Below are 10,644 nucleotides of genomic sequence, written 5' to 3' on the forward strand. Positions count from 1 at the left end.
AACGAGTATGATGTAAGCAGGCGTAAATGCTCCACCTCATTTATTTACTTTTATAATATGATTTATAACGTAACAAATAATCAGATCGATATTATATCTACATATATACAATACTAATGTTATGAAACTTTAATTTTTTTCAGTCGTTTCAAGGACATTGTATCAAATTATAACATTTTAACAACAATTATATTATTTTGTTATCAATATTTGTGTTACTGTCTATTTAAGTTTTTCATTTCACGCTGGCTGAAAGAAAAACGGCAAGATTAAGCCTGTACGTGACAGGACAATCTGAATTATTTATACAAAACTAGTTACGCTCCAGCTATCTAGTACTATTTAATAAATATTTTTTTTTTATAATCTGCATTTAAATAAAGTGGCTTAGACTAATAATTGTTTTGTAAATCATTTCATTTGATATTAATGTAGAAACAGACGTGTTTATATCAGCGTATTGATAAACTGAATACCATTTTTTTACATTATAGTCTAAGATACGAATTAGACGCGATCCTCACCCATCTGCTTAAGGGATAAAAAATAAATAATTATCTTCTTTAATTATTATTTTTAACATATTAAGGATAAATTACGACAAAGTTGGCTATAAAAATTCTTGACCTGGCTATATTCGCCAACCGTCATTCCAACCAGACTTTTAGCAGGCAACCCTATGTCATTGTATTCGCGATGAAATAGGCCTAAATAATTTTGATGAAAGATTTATTTGTTAAGCATGTGGGTGAAAGTAATTTTAGCTCTGCAGATAAGCGTCTGGTGGCTGGCACAGAAATAACGGCGTTTGTTCATTTTGAGCAAAAAGAGTAAATTATTTAAATTATATATCACATAGGGCTGATTTATTTTGTGGTTGAGTTTATAGATGCTTTGTTGGTTCTAACATCTATACAATATCTATACATCTATACAAATAAATAAAATTGGAGTGTCTGTTTGTAATATTAAAATAACCGATTTTTACTCAATGCATATGGGTGTATAGACGGTACATATGCCAAAATAACATTTTCACAATTTTCGTCTGTCTGTCTGTTTGTTCTGGTTAATCTCTGAAACGGCTGGACCGATTTTGACTTTCACTGGCTGGCTGATGTAATGAAGAGTAACTTAGGCTACTTTTATTTTAGAAATTTATTTTTTTTTAACTCTGCGAACTGAACAATAACTCTATTTGTTAAATTCCACGCGGACGAAGCCACGGGCACAGCTAGCTATAATATGATTTTAAATAGACTGGTTAAAGTGAATTGGCACCTTTTTCACCCTGGCCTAAAAGAGGACAAATTTACTACATTAGTGGGAGCTGTAATTAATACTAATTCAACCTAGATGGTGAATTAGTATTAAGTATAGCTCCCTCTCCATCTCCATCATCCTCTCCTCTCCATAGCATGTTTCATTCATTACCAACCGTATTGAGCCGGTAACGGTTGTGAATCCGGCTTACAATGTAGAGACGGTCCTCTTGTGTGGGACTACGGAACATATTTATACAACGTGGACGTAAGCTTCATTAGCGTGATTTAGAAATATTATTTTTGTTATTGGATCTTTTATCATGAATCATTATGAATATTATTAATTAATTTAACAACATATGATCAAAATCATAATTTTAAAATTAAGTATCTAGATGACTGCGCTTATCTCCGTTTTTTTTTCTTTTTTTTTGGTAATTCGCGTTTTTGGAAATTTTATTTAAATACGAATTACATACTGATGAAATATGAATAAAATTTATCGATCTTACCGTCATAATAATAAAAATATGAAGTAGTACATTAAAAACCACGAGTGCAATTAGAAAAAGAAGGAAAAAAATAATTGATCTAGAGGATCTAAGGATTTGAACTGGGGTCTTTTCATTTCAGCACCAGCCGATTTCTCACCTGAGCTGTTATGACATATATTTTTTCATTGCCTAAAAACAGGAATAAAACGGCATTTTCTAAAAAAAAAACCCAGCTAAATCGATTTATCTACCCCGAAATTCCCTGCATACTTAATTTCATGAAGATCGAAGGAGCCGTTACTTTAATTTATTTTATCTTTTACTTAAACGTATTTGAACCTTAATGATACACTTTTCGAAGTGTATCATTAGGGGTACGTTAATTCCACAAAATTAAGTAAATTTTGATCATTATGATCTTCTAATTTTTAAACTCCGTATATATATTTGGATTATTTTTAATTAAATCGTATTAGTGTAAATTTAGTATTGCAAAAAACGAGCTCCTAATTGCAAAAATCAATATTCAGAACTTACTCGATTGTGATTTTCGGTACGTTACGGTACGGTACGGTATAATAATCTAAAATTTATTCTTAGAACCACGTAATTTAAAAACATCAATTTAAAAACACCTTTCTAATTCACATAGCAATTAAGTAACTTAACCAATTGTAGCTGTTTGACTTTTGATTAATTAACTGTCATTGAGGACAAGGATAGTGAAGAATCAAATGTGCCAATCACTGTGTCACATACAAAGAGACAATTTTAGAGCAAAGGTCGTTCATGTTCTATTTTCACTGGAATAATGATCTTTCTCTCTCTCTCTGAAACAAATAAACCGATGTAACGTACGCGTAAGCTTTAACTCGATAAGGCTCAAAATATTTAAAAGTAATTATTATAGACTGTACCTTAAATTTTTGCAATTAATATTATTATGTTACATGGACGTTGCATCTTGTCAAATTAAAATGTCAAACAGTAATCATAAATTACAAAATTGAGCAAAACTGAGTGGTCTATTCAAGAAACGATTATGTAAAAGTAAGCGGAATATATATCCGCAAACCCGCAGTGAAGCATTGTGGTGGATTGAGTTCCAATCCTTCTCCTTCATGGAATAAGAAGCCTATGCTCAACAGTGGTATGTTACAGCCTGAATACAAGCGGAATTAATTAATAGAGTTATAATAACATCCAAAGACGCGACGATGCGTTAGCGCAATGGGCACAGCACTGGTTTGTGATGCTCATGACAAAAATTTGTATTGGCCATACAGATGTTTACCGTGGTCTGGGTGTTTGTGCAGTCCTTTTGGGTCTCCCCATCGTACCTCGGAGAGGACGTTAAGCCGCCAGTCCCGGTTGTTATCATGTACACCTGATAGCGATCGTTACTGATAGTAGGGAATATATCCGCCAACCCGCATTGGAGCAGCGTGGTGGATTAAGCTCTGATCCTTCTCCTACATGAGGGAAGAGACCTATTCCCAGCAGTGGCATATTACAGGCTGAAGCGATCATCCAACTAGTTGTAAAAAAACAAACTTTTCAACTTTATAATATTATTATAGATATTATTATCTCTAGACGATATAAGTTAAATGTTTTATAAACTAGAAAAATACAAGCGATCTAAGGTAGCATTTTTTTAACCTGCTCTTTGTCGAATGAGTAACAGTAAAAATTTCTATCTTAACATAAAATTAATAACACCTTTTTATTACCGTGCCTTAAAATAACTAAAATGTTAGTTATGTTGTATTAATCAACTTGATGCATTTTAATCTCTTTAATCTAAAAGCCTTAAAATTGTTACATTATTAATAAAATAAAGTTAATTTGATTTTAATAAGCTGTTAGGTTATAAATGTCTATTTACGTCTAAATAATTAAATTTCAACTCAAATCTAAAGCTTGACACGCAAAGTAGAATGAGTTATTTAAATTTCTATGCCTTTACCGCTATTTATTAATAATAATAATAATCATCATCATTTATTTCAGAAATAAATCCATATTCAAAAGTAAATTAAATTAAATTAAATTGTGTTAGTAACAAATACACTTAAAATAAATATAATAATTTAAATATGCGTATTCTTCATATTCAAAATAGCTTTTAATATTAGTTGCTATAAGACTTTTGGATACGAATTTTATATACATTTATTTATTTTTTGTAAAGTTATCTTTGTAAGGTAACGGAAAAATTATATATTACTGCATTATAATCAAAATCTTCCGTCGCATACAAAGAAAATATATAATATCAAATTAAGACAACCACAACCATGGTGATCATAACACAAAATTACAACGGTCTGTTATAAATAATATTGTAATACCTGATCAATACACCACATCTATTTTAGGCATTTTTAAATTTAAATCGAAAAAAAATATTACCAACACTTTTAATTTTTATAACAAAAGATTTTCTGTGAAAAATGAACACGCAAACTCTATCATATTTTACCTAAACGGAAAAAAACAGAAATATTCTTTAACTAAACATCATTAGAATGGTTTTTTCATATAAGGTTAAAAGTGAATAAGGTTAAAGTCTAAAAAACTAAGATAAGGCACAGCACGATGTGCCTCAAAATCTGGAGCAGTCCGACTGGGGAAATACCTCGACCTTACAGAAAATTACAGCTAAATAATACTGCTTTCAAGTAGTATTGTGTTCCTGTAGTGTGTTAGGTGACCAGAGCTCCTGGTAGAATTGGAGGCGCAGCCGGCAACTCGCTTGCGATACTTCTCGTGTTGCAGGCGTCCATAAGCTACGGTTATCGCTTTTTTTATGTAACTAGATTAGCAAACAAGCGTACGACTCACCTGATGGTATGCGCTTGCCATCAAGTGAGCCGCACGCTTGTTTGCCGACCTAGTTGTATAGAAAAATAGAAGCATGTGAATTTTATTTATTGAAACTAACAAAGAAGCTCCTTGCTAGTTACAATAGTATAATAGTTTATTTTGATTCCTAAAAATACAATTTATGGATTCTATTCAAAGAAACAATATTTGTCATAATAAATGACGATAATTCTGCATCCATTATTATTTTTATAAAAAAATGTCAGCATTTCGTTGTAATTTACGAGCTCTTGGATTCTACTTACAATAAATCATTATAAAACATTAACCATACTCAGGAATTAATTAGAACAGATTAGAACAGTTCACGATGAAATATCAAAGCAGCGATTACCACAACGTGTTTTTGGTACGTTACAACAAAGTTAAGGTTTTAATGCCTATTTATGTTACAAAAATGAAACTTGCTTTTTCAAAAGTTGAAGGTATCTTAAACCTATTTACTCGCAGGTTCCCGAACAAGATGTATTGTAGTGTTAGTCATATTACTTTTATTTGGGTCCTTGAAGTGAAGTCTCATGGTGGTATGTCGAGTACTGTCAGAATTATCAGATAATAATATTTGCGTCAAGGTAAGAAAGTTATATTTATGCAACATTTCGTTCCTTCCGTCATAAAATGTTGCGAAGGTCAGATGGCAATCGGCGCTATAGCTGTAGTAATTTATAGTAAGGTTTGCAGATTGCGAAAAATATCATATACATGAGTCTGGAATTTTTTGATATTTGAGGATGATAAACTATTCAAACTAAATTTGACTATTTACGAAACCACTTTTATTTAATAAAATTTCCACTAAATTAAACTTTAAAAAGTTCTGACATGTCTTATATATCACATATTTAGGGCTAAGACTTCTATAATTTTCAAACATGACATCAAACTAACACACATCATGCAACCAACAGGTAGCATCAAAAAACAAAACAATCTACAAGTTAGGCATTACTTACCCCGAAATATAAAACACACGCACACTTAGTTTTGAAGATAATAGATTGATTTTTCTAAACACACATCTGCATGCTTTTCTACTTTTATGCTTACATATAACATTCGGTGGGTTAAGGGAAAAGTCGAAATAATTTCCTCCCGGCTGTACGCACGGAGGTTTCGAGAGCCAGCTAAGTACTGTGGTAAGGTAACGACAAACACGTTACGAGCATTGCGCATGTGCTTGAAATAAAGTTAAATGTGCACAAGCCTTAACTTTTCCAGTGATAAGGATAACTTAACATAAATTTTGCCATATATTGCCTTAAGTGTTTCATTTGCTATGTGGTTTAATAATGTACGTAAAACTTAATTACTTATAGGCTCATGACATATGGTTAACAGTACTGGAAGCATTTGTCGGTTTATATAGTCTGTTGTCGTTAAAAAAGATTTCAAAAGATGATGAAAGCTTGTATTTCATAGAAAACATCAATAAAGCTGCTAATGGTTCATAGATGCGTCGATAAATGTCACGTCATTCTCTCATTGCTACATTACAATAGAGACAAAAATAGTACACTTTGACAATAATGCTTTCTTAATCTGTTTATCCTGTTGTATTAAAATCAGGTAAGAAGGTCAATCAGGAGAAAACGGTTTTTTTTTTGCTACAGAACAAAATAATTATGTTATTGTATTTACATATTTATGATTAAGTTATGATACAATTTCGAGATTAGATATACACTTGGTAGCCATCGTTACTTAATGTAGGGATACATTATCCGCCAACCTGCAGTGGAAAACATGGTATTAAGCTGTGATCCTTCTTCTAAAATACAAAATACATTTTTTATGAGTTTTTTTAAAGGCTTTATTGATTGTGTGCGTTTTATCGTATGTGTGAGTAGTAATGAAGTCCACAACCAACAAGTTTTAACAGTAAAGTAAAGGAAAAGTTTGGGGAATGGGACGGATCTTTAGGATAAGGTTATCATTTGAGGGGATTGGTCGTTAAGAGTATTCCTGAGAAATCTGATAGGTAGCCGAAATATATAGCCGAGAAATATGGTAATATTTATGTAATCCGAATAAAAACCGAATACATAGAATTTGTAAATGCTCAAACTTATTTGAATAACATTAATCCTCGCTTAAATAAACATAACCGGTATCAGCATAGCCAAGAATCGGTAAAAGGAGAAATTTTGATAGCATAACTTTAATGGGAATTCTAAGAAAGTTTTTTTTTTTTTGATATCGCAGGGTAACCCATTTACGGGTGATATCCAGGATGCCCGGGTAGGCATTCCTAGACCGTATGTCGGCTTCAGCACTTGGGGCTGTACTACCGACCAAAACCCCTGCGGGAGCCTTCAGCCGCTTAAATTGGAGGGTCCCGGATCTGCAGGCAACAGGATCCGCGACAGGCTGGTCTCGGCGAAAAGACCAGACTTCTCCTCCATAGGGACTGTCCGGCTCACCTCTGAACAATCACGACGACGCCATGTCTAGCAGGACCGGGTTCCCATCCCGGCCCGACATGGGCACAGGGGCGTTACTGGAAACGCATTAAGTAGCACCTCCTACGCACCCCCGTTCGTCGCTTGCGGACGGAGGCCTCGTCGTTGGCCCCCTCTCTCATCCGCTCGTCGTTCTCCTTCTGAGACATTAGTGTCTCGCAGAAGGAGACCATCGCCTTCCAGGACTCGTCGTCGCCGAGCATCGCGGTGATAACGCTCGGCAGTGACAAGTCCCCTCCGAGGACTGTCGTCAGATCGCGACGTAGCGCCGCCCATCTCGGGCACACCTCGAGGGTGTGCTGGGCAGAGTCCAACGCCGCGCCACAATCGTGACATCCAGTCGTCGGCTCCCTTTGGGCCATCCGACACAAGTATTCACCAAAGCAGCCGTGCCCGGTGAGGACCTGCGTCAGACGGAAGGTGAGGGGTTTGCGCTTACGGTGAATCCACCGCTCAAGGACCAGGCGCAAGGCAGCCGTTACGCGTGTGCCATACGGCTGCTCCGCCAGGTCCTACCCCCACCTCCGCATTAGTGCTTCTTGCCCCATCCGGCGCACCCGTAGGATCCCGTTCCAACGTGGGGTTCTCACCGAGAGCCCTCCTACCCGAGACGTATGAGTAGGTCTCGGCAAGGACCTCCGCCACGAGTTCCCACGGGGGATCGCCGGCTAGAGCAGTAGCTGCAGCCCACGATACCGTACGGTACCCCCGGAAAACCCTCACCGCGATGATCCTCTGCGCAGACCGCAGCGTGGCCTTATTCCTCGCAGTGAGGCGATCCGCCCAAACCGGGGCACCGTACGTCGCCATACTCCGGCAGACTCCGGAATATAGCTGCCTGCAGGTGGCGCTGGGTCCTCCGAGGTTCGGGAGGAGTCTGCCCAATGCACTCGCCACCTTCACGAAGTGTGGGCCGAAGGTCCACCCTCCGTCAAGGATGAGCCCCAGATATTTGATTTGGGAGCTCATCCTGACCCTCCCCTCTCCGATCTGCAGGGTAGCCCCGGTGGGGGTCCCTTACGTCCGGTCCCACGGAAGAGGAGGGCTTCGGTCTTGTAAATTCTGAAACGAAGCCCCAAACTCTTTATGCGGCTGATCACCCTATCCCGGGGAGGAGACAGCCTCGCAGGACCCAGTCGTAACCAATGTCCCACAAGATCGGGTCCAGCAGCGATCCTTGCAGGACACCACAGCCGACTCGCCGCCACTCCATGAACCCTGACCGATTCTCGAGGCCTACTTTCCGATCGGAGAGGTACGCCTCCAGCAGCCTCCCTAGATACGGGGGTACTCCGAAGAATTTCAGTGCCTCCCGAATCACTGCATGCGGGAGGCTGTCGAAGGCGTTCGCGATGTCCAACGACACCGCGAACACCACCTCCCTCTTGTGTTCCGCTTCACCCGTCACCGCCCGTAGGCGTTTAAGGGCGTCGATGGTCGACCGGCGCGCTCGAAACCCGAATTAGGATTCCGAGAGTCCCGGTCCCGAGCCCTCCTCCTCGGTGTTGAACGAGAATTCTAAGAAAGTTACTCAACCTTCTCAGATATCCTATATAGAGAGGTAATTATTATTCATTGTCTCCATAATAAAGTTAACAGATCCCCAGAGGCACTAAAAGCTAAGTGAATCAAAACGTAAGTCTTTCGGAACCCCTCCAGATGTCTAAAGAAAGCTTATTAAAGAAACAAACTTCGAACATATATAAACTTACAACATATGCACCATAAAACAATAAAAGTTATGGTGTTAACTGTTATTGTTTTTATATACCTCGCGTTAATTTGAACCTTACTGATCAATACTATGCTAAACTCATAAATGCGCGCCTAGTGAAAAACTAAAGCTCATAGATAACAACGGCTGGTAGATTTGAAATCACTGTAAAATCTACAATAAAAGTTTAAAAAAGTTTTAGAAAATTTTAAAAATGAAATTAAGAAAGTATCTGTTAATAAAACCTTGCAGTTCACACAACTTTTTATGCATAGCAGATATTTACTGCACATTTCTTCATCCAAAGTACCTACTCGAATATCGTTAGAAAAGGTATATCGTCGTAATTGCAGTGAGTAATTGCATTTAAGTGGAAATCGCTCCGACCTTTCTCAATCACTCTTTGATGTTGCATCAATTAAAGTTGCCCACGCAATACATGATAAATTTACAATATTTTTAACATATGCACAGATATGTATAATAGGGATAAAAATCCACATACTTTACATTTTTGAATATCATATCAAAAATTGACCGTTCCAGCGGGATTCGAACCCGCGTCTCCGACTGACCGTGTCGGCGCTCTAGCCAATTAAGCTATGGAACGATGTACCCGCTAGAGTGAAATTTTTGATATGATGATTTTTATTTTCGGTTTAAGCGAACCGTGGCGCCGTCTATAGTGAGTTCTTTACAGAGACCCGTAACTATTCAAAGTTTCATATTACAATGAAAATCTTTGACAGGAGACGACACCATGCTATTTTTAATATGTACGATTTTATTTTTGTGTTACCCTCACATTAGGAATTCTAAACATTTTTGAATATCATATCAAAAATTGGCCGCTCCAGCGGGATTCGAACCCGCGTCTCCGACTGACCGTGTCGGCGCTCTAGCCAATTAAGCTATGGAACGATGTACCCGCTACAGTGTTGTGTTTCTGTGGTAAGTAAGGTAACCAGAGCACCTGGGCGGGGATTGATGGTAGATTCGACAATTAGTTTGCGATACTTCTGATGTTGCAGGCGTCTGGCAGGCTACGGTAATCTTTTACCACCAGGTGAGCCGTACGCTTTTTGCTGGTCTGGTTGTATAAAAAAAAAATTACTTGACTGAACTAGGCTAAGGTTTCTTCTAGTCAGAAGTTATGCACAATTACAAAAAATGTGCATAACTTCTTAACTTTTTGAAATTGCTAAGTTAATTTTTACAGTACAGCCTCGCTCACAGCATGCTATAGTGAAATATATTTTACTATATAATTTAAGATTTTTCGATGAGACGTAAATATATCGCAGTAGTTGATTTTCATTCTCAAAAATGAAAATATCGAAAACAGAATATTACGACTATCTTATATAATCAATATTAAAGGACACAGTAAAAGGATTATCAAGTGTCGTTTCTGTTACAATCACGTTTTACAAAGTATTTTACGACTCCTTGTTGTAATATGATACTGACATAAAAGAAAATTTACGGTTGTTTTTGGTCATTGAAATGTTTGTAGATAGCTTACATTTTTTATTATCATTGTATTGTTTTACTATTTGAGTTCTAATAGCTACATAATTACAAGGTTATATATTTCTTAGAATATTTGTAACAAATATTAACTGATTAATTAATTAAAAAATATAATAAATTCATTATGAATAGATTTTTTTTCATGGTCTTTAATTTTTGTCAATATTTTATTACTTGTAAAATCACTTCCGCCATCGAACTTAATTTACTACAACTATTTTGCTATAGTAGATTGTCAGACACGTATTTTATAGGGTAAATACAAGTTTTCTCATAGTACGTAAGTTCCT

Source organism: Melitaea cinxia, chromosome 15, assembly GCF_905220565.1.
Source record: "Melitaea cinxia chromosome 15, ilMelCinx1.1, whole genome shotgun sequence".
Classification (NCBI taxonomy): domain Eukaryota; kingdom Metazoa; phylum Arthropoda; class Insecta; order Lepidoptera; family Nymphalidae; genus Melitaea; species Melitaea cinxia.